The sequence below is a fragment of the Dendrobium catenatum genome, unplaced genomic scaffold (genome assembly GCF_001605985.2).
Source record: "Dendrobium catenatum unplaced genomic scaffold, ASM160598v2 fragScaff_scaffold_665, whole genome shotgun sequence".
Classification (NCBI taxonomy): Eukaryota; Viridiplantae; Streptophyta; class Magnoliopsida; order Asparagales; family Orchidaceae; genus Dendrobium; species Dendrobium catenatum.
The window spans coordinates 1,480,757-1,494,230 of record NW_021319127.1 but is presented as its reverse complement, the minus strand read 5'-3'; positions in this window follow the sequence as shown (position 1 = coordinate 1,494,230).

The following is a 13,474-nucleotide window of genomic DNA, read 5'->3' as shown; positions in this document are numbered from 1 at the left end:
AATTAGTCAAATAATCTTACCAGCAGAACTTTCAAGTCATTGTTGATCTTCATAGTGCTGTAAACTGTATACATGTGGCATCACTGGAGTAGGTGCAGTAGGTCGTGGTACAACGGTCTCCCTCTAACTATCACTAACAGCTCTATCATTCGTCATGTTTGTTGATCTTTCATTATATGCTCTTGAGCCTATAGTCCTCTGTCCTACAGTACGTCCAGGTCCAGACTGTCCAGTTCCAGAATCAGTTCTTCCTCCAAACCCTTTCTGATGACAATCTACTACTCTATGTCCTTGCTGTCCACAGCGAAAACATTATCCCGTCAATAAATAACACTGACCTGCATGTCGTCGACCACAATGAATGCACTCCCTGTAACTGCCAGGAGATGCTACCGATGCAGATCCCTTCGAATCACTATACTTGCTTCTCTTATCTCTATCTCTTTCTCTACTCGGTTTATCTCTGCTCCTTCTGGTAATTTCATATCTCGATGCTGGTGCTACCAAATTAATCTCTATCAATCTAGCTCGTTCCACCAACTCAGAAAATTCATGAATCCGTAATGGTACTAGCGGGTGTCTCAGCTCTCTATTCAATCCTTGCATAAATTATAACACTTTTCTTCAGCAGTGGGGATCAAATGAGAAGCATATCGAGCAAGTGTAGTAAACTCGGCCTCATACTGCATCACTGTCTTGCGTCCTTGCTCCAATTAGATGAAAGCTTCTTGCATTTGTCGTCGAGCTGACGGAGGTACAAACCACATCCGGAACACTGTAGTGAACTCGTCCCAAGTGATCTCAACATTTGTATTTCCTTGAAATTTCTCTTTCTGCTGTCCAATCCACCATCTCTCTGCTTCTCCTTCAAACAGAAACACAACCAAATGCACCTTTCGACTTTCCAGACATTGCATGCTATCAAAAATCTTTTCTATCCTTATTATCCAATCTTCAGCACATATGGTCCTACAGCTCCTTTGAATAACGGAGGCTTCAGCTTATGAAATGTCTATAAATGCTTATATGTTTCTTCTTCTTTACTTCCAATCAACTTACTCTGTGTGTCACCCATGACTTGTACTATAACAGTAGCCAACTGCATCATACTTTCTGAGGGTACTGGAGCTGCACTGTGTTGCTCATTTGGCGCACTTGATTCTGGATTATCCATTTAACTTTTCACCTGCATAGTTCAGTATAATCGGAATGATACATACATGCAACTATGTATGCAACATGACACACTTGAAACTACCCATTCTACCCAACTCTCAAAATCAAATCTTATAGCTCTGATAACAATCAATTCTTCCAATAACACCGCTCTGATACCACTAAATATGTGATGCCCCAAGATCTAACTTGGAAAGAATTATTCAGTCAATCATTTAAGTCAATCTTCTACCAGAGCTATCTATAGTCATCAATGATTGATAAACAGTCTAACAAAATCTACAATTTAAAACATTATGTAAATATTTTTATTCATTCCTAAAAGTTCATTTATAATACTCAGGATCTACACATTAATCACATATAATCCATCCTGTCATGAGTACAAAAATAATCACTATAACAAAAGGACAAAAACCTGAAGATTCCTGAGCAACTTCAATCTCCTGCTCCCTTGCCCTGACCTGAAAATATTAACCACATATAATGAGCTTCAAAAAGCCCAGCAGGTCACCAAATACTTACAACTGAAATCAAAGTACAGTACGGAAGCAATATGTATGTCAATCATTCATATCATAGAAGTCACTTACACATGATCATTGAGTCACTGCATAAACAGAAATCAATATGTAAGCAATAATCAGTACAATAACTGGAATCAATACAGGAACGTGTGAAGCTATTACTATCAGTGGAAGAATCAATAAACGGTATAAACATTCGTAAAGCTCCATGAATCATTACGTGCGTCAAACCTCTATAGTAGTAGTCGTATCAATAACACCAGTCAATTCAGTAGACAAATCTTTATATCTAAAATTTCAATTAAATCGTTAAAGAAATCTTCGTATCGGTATTATCAATCAAATCAGTCAATAATATCAATCGTATAAAAAGAATTCATCGGTTCAATAATATCAATCGGTATAAAATATCAAATCAATATTATCGTTCATAATTGTTAAGATCAAATCAATAAAATAAAATCATAACATCGTTTGTTGCAGTTTGAATCAATCAATGTCGAAGAATCATATCAAGATGTACACTTGCAATTCAGTTATCTATATCACGTGTTTAGGGAATCACATGTCACTTACACAGTATATCACGTGCATAATGTCAATAAAGTGAATCAGTAGTATCAGTGCCTGTATCAGTATCAGTATCAGTAACAATCCAGTGACATGAACAGTAATGCTATAATAGTAAAATCATGCATTAACAGTAAAGTCGTAAAGTAACGATAAATCCGTAGAATAATGAGAAGAATAATGATTAAACACATGTATTTCAGTAATCAATAATCATACTCACAACATACTCAACAAGTAAAAGCCCTAGCTATTACGGTGTTTTCAGTCTTGTATCATATATCTTATATCTTATCCGTTGGCTCAGTTAAAAGAGCCGTCACTCTTTGTCCGTCGGCACAATAATCATCTCTTTATAACTCCCTTCAGTAATCACGTGATCAGTAGAGGATAACACCAAATTGTATTTAAAGAAAAGCCCGTCGACCCACCATCCTGTACAGGTAAATCAATCTCCAACCAACGGTTCAACCAATTCTTACTTGTCTTTCACACACACAGAAGTATCACAATAATATCATAATAATTTCAATCATACAACCACATTCATCATTATCATCAACGTATTGCAACCAATAAACATGATTTGGCTCAATTTAGAAAACCCCTTAAAATATCGTATAGTTGACAGAAGTCGTTGTAAAATGCACAGATCCAGAAAATTACCAAATTACTAGAAATCACGTAAAATAACGTTTCAAAACTTTACTTGTACTGAATCAATATTTTTCAACATCCGGATAATTTTCTATTCAATAAAAATCCCACAAAATTCAAAATACATGGTGAAAACTTTCCAGAAAATACTCAAATCATACAAAATCATCATTTCCATAACATACCAAAAGTTACGCGATAAAAGTTCCATCAATACAAAGATATGCACGTTATTCGGTAACGAAAACACAAAACGGAGCAGAAAAGTACCAAAACACAAAATCTTTGAAATCAGAAATAGGATTCATATTCCTTATTGCGAGATAAACAATTCTTCTAACAGCGGCGACGGATGAAAAGCGCTCCGTGGCCTCCGAAATCAAGCCTTCATCTTCTCTTTCCTTCTCTTTCCTCTCTTTACAAAAAGATCTCAATCCAATATATACAAATGCAGATCGTCCCGGACGAAGTGTATTCGTCCCGGGACGATTTTCCCTCTGGACAAATCGTCTTCAGACGAAGTGTATTCGTCCCTGGACGACTTGCTCTCTGGACAAATTTCGTCCCGATGGTTCATACAGGTTCGTATAGATGAACCATACAGATTTTTCACAATTTTCTTCAGTTCGTTCCATACTAAAGTCAGTTCATACGGACTAACAGCACTAAAAAAAATGAAAAAATTGAGGGGTTTTACACTATCTTACTCTCTCTCCATCTATCTTCTTCTCCTCTCTCTTTCTCTCCCCTTCTTCTTCTACTCCTCTCTCTCTCTCTCCTTCTCCTTCTACTTCTTATTCTACTCCTCTCTCTCTCTCTATATATCTCTCTCCTTCTTCTTCTTCTTCTACTCCTCTCTCTCTTTCTCTCCTTCTTTTTTTACTCCTCGCTCTCTCTCTCTCTCTCTCCCCTTCTTTTTCTACTCCTCGCTCTCTCTCTCCTTCTCCTTCTACTTCTTATTCTACTCCTCTCTCTCTCTCCTTCTTCTTCTTCTTCTTCTTCTTCTTCTTCTTCTTCTTCTTCTTCTCTCTCTCTCTCTCTCTCTCTCTCTCTCTCTCTCCTTCTTCTTCTTCTACTCTCTCTCTCTCACTCTCCTTCTTTTACTCCTCTCTCTCTGCTCTCTCTCTCTTTCCTTTTCCCCCTCTCGGTCTCTCTCTCTCTCTCTCTCTCTCTCTCTCCCCCCCCCCTTCTTCTTCTTCTTCTTCTTCTTCTTCTTCCTCTCTCCCTCTCTCTCTCTCCTTCTTTTTCTTCTTCTTCTCTCTCTCTCTCTAATAGGGTCCAAAAGGTCACTATGGGAAATAGGCTAGGCTTGGGGTTCCTAACACTTTAGCGAAATACTAGACCTTAAGGTGAGTAGTTAGACAGGTAGTTTGCTGGATTTGGAGTTTCCTAGGCAAAGTTATGAATTTTTCAAGTTTCAGGCCTTAGACTATAAGTTGGGGTTGACTGGAAAGTTGACTTTTTAATTTAATTAGTTTATGAAATCCTAATACTTTTAATAAATACTAGACCCTAATTGGAGTTGAATGCAACTGAGTTTATCTAATTTTGAATTTTCTACAATTAGTTATGAATCTCTAAAGTTTGGGTAATTAAGAGAATTATCTAAGGGGCGATTTTATGGTTTTGATCCAAATCAGCTCCAAACTTATTGGAATCACCCTCAAAGGTCAGGAATGACCTGAGGAAGTATTCCCAAGTGTTTGGGGAAGCTTTGGAATTTTTTAATAATTTTTAATGATTTATTAGGGGCAAAAAGGTAATTCTCAATTATGGCTAAATTAAGGGTCAACCTAAGGTCAAACTAAGGAGCCCTATTTATCTACGGTTAAGGATTAGATTCTAGACAATTTGAACTATTATGGGTAATTTTCTGAGTTGAAACAGATTTACTGTATTTTTTAGAAGGTATCAGACCCTATTTAATAGGTAAATTAGGGTTGATTAATTAAGGAGTCTAAAGAGCCCTAAAAATTTCTAGAAACTTCTGGGAGGTTTATGATGTCACTAAGTTTAAATATTAAAGTTTTTATGTCAATCAGGGATCTATCATAGCTCATAGTATTTTTCTAAGTTCGCTAGACCGGTCCTTAATTGTTGTCCTTAAGGTGTCACTACATTGTAGGAGTTTAAAGTGAAGTTTTATCTGACCCTCAAGGTAACAATGAAGGGGAATACACAAATAAAATAAACACACCATGTCCTTACATCTAGGAGAGACTAAATTAAGTGGTGGTGTACCCTACACATGCAGACTACGATAAAGAAAAGGAAAGTACGTTAAACGAGGTGATTAATGAATGATTGAGACTCAACCATTCACTAATCCATTCCCCTATGATTTTCTCTTTATATATAGAGTCCATGTTTAAAATTTCATCGAATGAATCTTCCAAAATTACGTTAATTTAGTAATATAGGTAATTTCAAAAAGAATTTAAAATAAAGATATATTAAATGAAAGAAAAGAAATAAAGTTTTGTGAAAATAAACATAATTCAAAATAATTCCATTCATAGATATTTGGGAGACCCATTGGCCATCCGATCGAGGTTTCAAAAAGGGTTTAAAAATAATTATAATAATTAACTTAAATGATATCAAAATACTCAAATAATAATATAAAACAGCAATCTGCTAGAAAGGCAGGAATCAAATTTTGAAAATAATTTTAAAATAAAATATACAATTTTTTGAAGAGAACGAGGTATGGCACGTCAAAATCCAATTTGAAATGAGTAGTTATGAATTTTCGAGTTTTAAACCTATAAAAGGTATTTTTACAATAATTTGAAATAAGCATATTTGAAAATAATTATTAAAATGAAATAAAATAATAGCTTGGAATTTCTGAAATTAAATAATAATAATAATAATAATAATAAGTTTTATAGATTTTAGAAAATAATCATATTTTCCTAATATAATCAATTAACTATATATAATAATAAAAGGCAATTTTATTGTTTTTATAATATTTTAAAATATATTAAGTATTTTTTAATTAAAAATCATTTCAAATTAAACAGAATTTAATTACGAACAATTCGGTATATTGCACGTGAAAAATGGATAAAAAATGAATTTTTAGCAATTATTTGAGTGAAAATTGTATTTTAAAATAGTTTTAAAAATATTTATAATATTTTATTTAATAGAAAAACGGCGATGGGCCAAGGCTATGTGGCACATGCGGGTTCGACGACTCAAATCGTGCGGCGGCGCGGGACAGCTGGCCCCACAGGACTGGCTCCATAGTCCCGGGCAATGATTGGGCGGTGTGGGAATCAGCGCTCGCCCACTTATCCACGTCGGACGTGGGTGCGGAACCGTCCGATCGTCTGCATTTTTGGATTAACGGTCGAGATCAAGTCGAACTGCACGCCGAACAGCGGGATGGGATCCCGCGGTCGGACGAGACCGCGGAACGATGCGATCTCCGTCGTTGATCAAGAGATCAACGGCGGAGATCTCGTACACCCGTAGCCAGGGCGAACCCAAAACCCTAAAGGGTTTTTTTGGATTTTCTCTCGATCGGATTTACCAAACTTTACGAAATTTTTAACGTATGCTCTAGGCATGAACAAAAATTGTGGGGAAGTGATGGTTTCCTCTGAAACCCACTGTACGATAAACTAATTAGATCTAAGTGTTTGATCTATTCTAAGGGTTTTAAGGGATTATACCTTGGGATTTTATGGATTTATGGATACTCTGAGCTTGTAGACTATCCACGTATATCCTCCTCCTGAAATCGCCGCTTGAAACACCTTGGAACGAGGGGAAGATGCCTTGGAAGCTTCTTGCTCTCGTGTGGTCGAAAATCTCGCCGCCGGTGACGGTTTGGCGGCGGATTTAGGTCGGTAAGGGTGGTAGAAGACTCTAGGAACCCTCACACAAAATCTCAGAGCTCGTCGAGGTCTAGAGCCGGAGCAATTAAGAAAAGATCCATGGAAAACCCTAAAAATCCCTATTTAAAGCTCTAGCCTATAGGTAAATGGCCAATATTCAATCTCCAGTGGATTTGGAGGGAATTAGGAGTAATTAGGCTGTGGTTTTGGATTTCAAATCAATTGGGATGCTTTACATGCAATTAATTATATCTTAAATGGATTTAAATGGGTCAAAATGACCCATTAAGACTTGGGTCGACCAAGTCAAGGATTAACTTGGTCAACCTAGTCAAATGGGTCAGAGGAGTTAAGGTTTGAGCGCAAAGAACATTAGAATGGATTTGAATTTGATTTGAAACTGAATTAAGCTCAAACGGGTCTAAATGGGTCAAAGTGACTCATTAAGGCTTGGCTTGACCAAGTCAAAGTTTGACTTAGTCAATCTAGCCTATTTAAACCCATTGACTGATAGGGATGAGTTCAAGGAGGTCTGAAATCAATTTGAAATCAAATTGGGCTCAAACAGGCTAAAGGGGTCAATTTGGGTCAACCAGGGTTGACCCAGGACTCAGGTCTAAGCTCAACAAGGTTGGTCTGATCTTCTGAGTCCAGGGGTGAAGGGAGATTGAGCCAAGAAACTCTAAAATCAATTTGGAATCAAGTAGAAGGGAATCAGGATCCAATTAGGTCAACTCTGGTTGACCTGGTCAACCAGGTTGACCTAGGACCTGGGTCTGGGCTCAGCAGACTTGGCTTGACTCCCTGGACCCATTGGGATGGGTCCTGGGGTCTTGCCTGGTCAAATTTGACCAGGTCAACTCTTTGACCTGGTTCTAGAGAAAAAACAGGTCAACATCAGAAGGGTAAAAAGGATTACGGTCCTCTGTCACATTGGATTGGTGGAAGAGATTTTATAAGGGTTTCTCTACCTAGCTATGGGGGCAAAATAAGAGACACTATAATGACAATACAATACATGGAGAGGACTCCGGGAGTAAATATTAGTCATTATTTGATCGAACCATTATAAATCTCAGGTGTGCTTATTTTGATTTTTTATCTTTTGCACTTTATTTTTCTACATTTTATTTCTATGATAATTACATGTTGTTAATCTTTGATAACTATTTTTATTGTGTTGATTAAAATATCATCATTACTATCGATTCTTCTAACAAGTTGATTAGCTTCCACAATAAAGTGAAAGTAGTGCTTTCGTATTGGTGTGCTAAAGGACAGATTCACTTAGGCTTAACATCTTTATCAAACTTTCAAAACTATAAGGCCTTGCCTAATTAAAATAACTCCACTATTGTTTTTTTTATTACAAATGATTCCCTTCCTTTGGAGATGGTGTTGGCTTAATTTAGCAAGAATATATTGTATAAAGCACATTACATTATTAGAGTTAGAAGAATCTAATGGCATGAGAGCTATTTTTAAGAGATCTTTGACATGCTTGTTTGTTTGGCAAGACCATAGTCGGGGGACAGCGGTCCAAGAATGGTAGTTCACAGGTGACAGAGGTTTGAGTATCATTTTTGGGCAATAAGAGGTTAAGAGATCATAGTATAATGAAAAAACTCGCAAGGACCATAGTTGGGTGACGGTAATCAAAGTGACTTTAGTGGGATAATGATCGTCTGATTGACCGTAGTCAAGTGATAGAGGTCGGAGGGATAATAGTCGGGCGATTGAGTTGAAGGGATCATAATCAAGCGGTTGAGGTTAATGGGATTGTATCAAGCAACATTGGTCGAAGGGTTCGTTATTAGGAAACTAAGGTTAGAAGGGTTGTAGTTGGTGGATGATGGTGGTCAGAAATATCATAGTGGGGCAACGGGGTTAAACGGATCATAGTTAGATGACTGAGGTTAAAAGGACTATAGTCGGTGGACAATTATGGTCAGCGGGACCATAGTAAGGTGATGAAAGTCGGAGGGATTGTAGTTTGGTGATAGAGTTAGGAGGAACCATTATCGAGTGACTGTGATTAGATGAAGGTGCACATTGATGATCGTGCCAAGGTTCTATAGTGATGGTCAAGCAAAGGTTTCATAATGAAGAACCAGTGAAATTCTAAAGGAGTTAAGGGACGGTGAAGGCTCGTTAGATGTGGTGCTCGAGTGGAGCGTTGATATTCTTCAAGCTTCAAAGCTCTTAGAAATCTCTAACCCAAGATCTAAACCTCCAAATACCCTTCATGCATTAAGAGTGGATATATTTATAGATTTTTTGGAGTGACATGCCTCATAAATATCAAGAAAAGTTGGAGCAAATCTGGAGTACTCCTTTGGCGACCCATCACTTGATCATAGAACATTTCTTTAGCATTTAGGTGCCTTAATGACATTATAATTAAGCAATCTTGGCCTCGTTAGATTCATCTTGCTAAGCAATTCGATTTGATTACCAGCATGTCATATTTAAATATCACTTAATCATCATATTAGTGTCGTAAATATTCAAAATATGCTTTAGGCTATTGCTTTGGGCCCATTTGGGCTTGAATTGAATCAAGTTTGGTGTCGTTATGTTTGTTTAGCCGAGAAGTTTATATGGTCCCTGATTTAATTTTGAAAGTTTCTAATTGAGAATTGAGACACATCTCGAGATTTGTGCCTAATCAAGGAGATTTTAATGATGTATCAATAATAAAGGTTGTTGTTTGTATCAAAGTGAGATAAGTAATTAAAATAGGCCAAAATTAGCCTTAACATTTAAAATCAGAACAAACAAGTTGTGAAATGAAGATTGAGTGAGTTTTTCAAATAAAATTTAGAATAAGATATTATGATCAAAATTTTAGTCCGGAGGGCCTCAAAGCCCTTAAATCTATTTGAGGATTAACAAAATATTAGTCTTATGTGTATTGCACACATTTCAAAATAAATTCAAAGGTTTTGAGGTTGCTTTTGATAATTTTTTTTGGAAGGATATCCTAAGGTAAGTTACATTCCATGGGGGTACTCCGATGCTCAAAATCTCCATATTTGCTCAAACTTTTGTATGAATTTTAATCATTTATTTTTTATGATATTAGTTATTTTGATATTACGAAATTTATTTTAGTATTTTATCATTTTTTCATGATTAAATAACAAATACTCAATATTCAATTTTTTATTATACTTGCTTTAGATTTTCCTAAAATGATTCAAATAAAACATTGGAAAGCGGATTGCCTTAGCTTTTTGATATACATAATTTGGCTGCATTTATTTATCAAATCAGCTCTATATTTAAAATTTGATAATTTCTTTTTGGGACATTTGGATCAATTAAGATAAATTCACACACACATCACATATGCAAAATTCGAGCCCAAGACCTTTTAGTTGACAGCCAAAGTTTCATGTAAACAATCATTTGTACATGGTTTACTCAAACCTAACCATGCTTAGCTAATAATTAGATTTGGATCCCCATTTGTAACTAAAGTTTGTCTTTCAAATTACCTTCTTAAAACTGGAGAAAGCCAATACTGAGACACTATTTCTCCTGTCAGTACAACTCAAAAACATAATCTCTTAATGTGGTTGGGCAACGAACTCTCTAACACATGAAAAAAAATTCATCCAAAATTCTCTTAGACTTTTATGGTGACTGAAAAAAGAAAATTAGCAACTAATTTTATGAATGAATCTGTAACGCAATGATTGAATTATGTATAAGAAAATTGAAGTAAATGAGCATAGAGTTTTAATGGTTAGATATTACAAAAAGATAAAGCATCAAAAGTAATCAAAGATATTTAGTAGTAGACTTATCCTCTAAACTATACCAATACATATGAAGCCTTATCCTCAAATAATCATCTTTCCATTAAGCTAAATAAAATTAATTCCTTATCTTGATAGTTGTTACAATATAATTAACTTAAAATAAATATTTTTGAATAGTTTTATTGACGCTAATACAATATTTTTTATCATCAAATTAAATAGTAGCATATACATGAGTGTATACTGAAAAATTCCTTAAACATTTTGACAAATATGATAAATGGGTCAGGCTAAGGTAAGGTTAATTTTGAGTTATACTAGAACACGACCTTCCAAGCCAAATTGACAAACCTACTGAAATCAGTATTAATTGCAGCATACTTCAAAAAATTAGTTGATGGTAAAAATAGGAGGTATTTTCATTTAAAGTGAACTTTTCAGCATATGTTTTAAGTAAATAAAAGAAAACAATTAACTTGTATATTTCACCATTTTTGCTATTATGACGTATAAAAGTCAAATTTAAGCTATTATTATAATTTTGCTGTTAAAAATATTGATTATCATATACAGTTGTCAATATGAATATTGATGTGATTGATTTAAAACCATCCTAAATTTAGTCATTTGTAATTGAGTTTAAGTGGTCGAACTAGAGTGAGCTCAAGTAATATTTTTTCACTGTTCTGGTTTTAAACATAGAAACTTTAACACCTATTGCAACTCTATTTTATCATGTGTGAATCTTCACATGACATAATAACAATATCAAGAACAACAATAACCTTTTATCCTACTAAATGAGGTTTGCTAATAGGATATTCAATTCTTTTTCTCTACTATCTTGAATATTTTAGCATGTAATAGATGAGAAAATTTTATTCCTAAGCTTCTTTTTTATCAAATTGATGGAACTATTAAACGATTTTATTATTAATAAACAAAAAATAAGAGAATTTAAAATATGAGAGAGAAATAAAAAATAACCATAACCAACTCGCATGTGTTACACGCTTAAGGATCCATTTTTGGTAGACCTCTTCAAACCGATCAAGCTACTACTACTAGGTCTCGTCCATCAGTAGCTAGGATCTTTGTTGAATTGGATACCACAAAAAACATCCTAAAGAGGTATGGCTTGGCTCGGAGAATTCTGGCTATATGCAAAAGGTGGATTTTGAAAATATTCTGGATTTTTGTTCGCATTGTAAAGTCCATGGCCATTCAATCAATGAATGTTTCGTGGTACACCCGAACTTAAAGAAAGGAAACAAAGAAATTATTGAGGTGGCTCCTTCTATTTTGAAGGAATCCAATGAGTTGGATGGCAATATACAGTTACAAATTAGCAATAGCAATGTGGCAATTGTTCCCATCAGTGAAATTTTACCGAAAGAAAATCCTAATTTTGTGCAAGAAAATATTGGTATCAGTGCAACTATATCGGAGGATAATATTATTGTTGATCAGGGAGAACATTCTATTGAAAATGATGTAAATGATGAAAATGATGCATGCTTGTCTAAGGGGAAAGGGGCACAATCTGTGGAAAAGGATGTCGGTCTCCAACTAAAAGAAAATGGCAAATATGTGAGCCAAGAACAATTTTCCCTAACTCATATTAATGGGAAGTAATCAGGTATCGAGGAGAACATGCTTGAAGAAGGAGAAATCTTGTCAACAAAGGTGGCCTCAAAATTAGGAAAGTCTAAGGGTAATTTGGAAGTTTCATTGCTATCCCCTAATAAAAACCAGATTGCCAACAATGAAGAGGACAGTCTTACCAAAATTGGTAAGAAGAAGAGTAAAACATTTAAACCCAAGGTTGGTCCCTATCAATTTCGGGTCACGGGTCGGGTTTGGGTAGATCCCGAAACTGACCCGGCACTATTCGGGTCAACCCGAATCTGACCCTTTTTTAAAAACGGGTCAGTTTTCCTGACCGAACCTGACCCGAATGACCCATTTCCAACAAAAAAAATGCTAGTTTTTGGGTCAAAAATGGGTCTATCTCCTCTTTTTCGGGTCAAAAACTGGTATATTACCTCTTTTTCGGGTCAAAATCGAGTCAATCTCAGGTTGCCGGGTCAAAATCGGTTTTTCGGGTCAAAAACGGGTCAATTTCGGGTCAAAGGGTTAACCCGAACCTGACCCGATTTTTGAAATGGGTCAAAATGTTGAACCCGGCCCGTTTTGGGTTTAGGTTGAGCCTAACCCGAAATTTTTGGGTCGGGTTCGAGTCAGGTTTTCGGGTCGTGTCAAATATTGACACCCCTAGTCCCCCTCAGGCATCTATGGTTACGCATGCTTCTATTACACCCTTCTCCGATGGTTAAAGCCATTATTTAGAATATTAGGGGGTGGGGAATTTTCCTTCTAGGGATAGAATTAAGAATTTATGTAGGATTCATAATATTAATGTTTTGGTTTTACTTGAACCTTTGATTTCTTCTTCTAAATTGGACTCCGTTAGGTTTTATTTGGGTTTTGATTCTGCCTTTAGTAATTGTTCCAATAAGATTTGGATTTTTTGGAAAAGGTGGGTTAATTTGACCATTTTGCATGACTATGCTCAAATTGTGCACACTAACATCAATTGTCATCTGTTCTCTTGTCTTGCCTCCTTTGTTTATGCTTCTTGTTCCAAGATTGAAAGGAGAATTTTATGGAGTCAAATTGTTGATCTTGCCTCCAACATTATGGATCCTTGGTTAGTAGGTGGTGACTATAACACTATTTCTAATGCCTCTGAGAGGGTTGGTGGTAATGCTCCTAAATTCAATGCTATGGAAGAATTTAATGATAAGATTCTATCTTCGAATTTGCATGATATTGGTTTTATTGATAATGGTTTTACGTAGAATCAAGGTACTATGTGGCAACTACTTGACCATTTTTTTTTAATAATTTTTGGATTTCTAAGTTT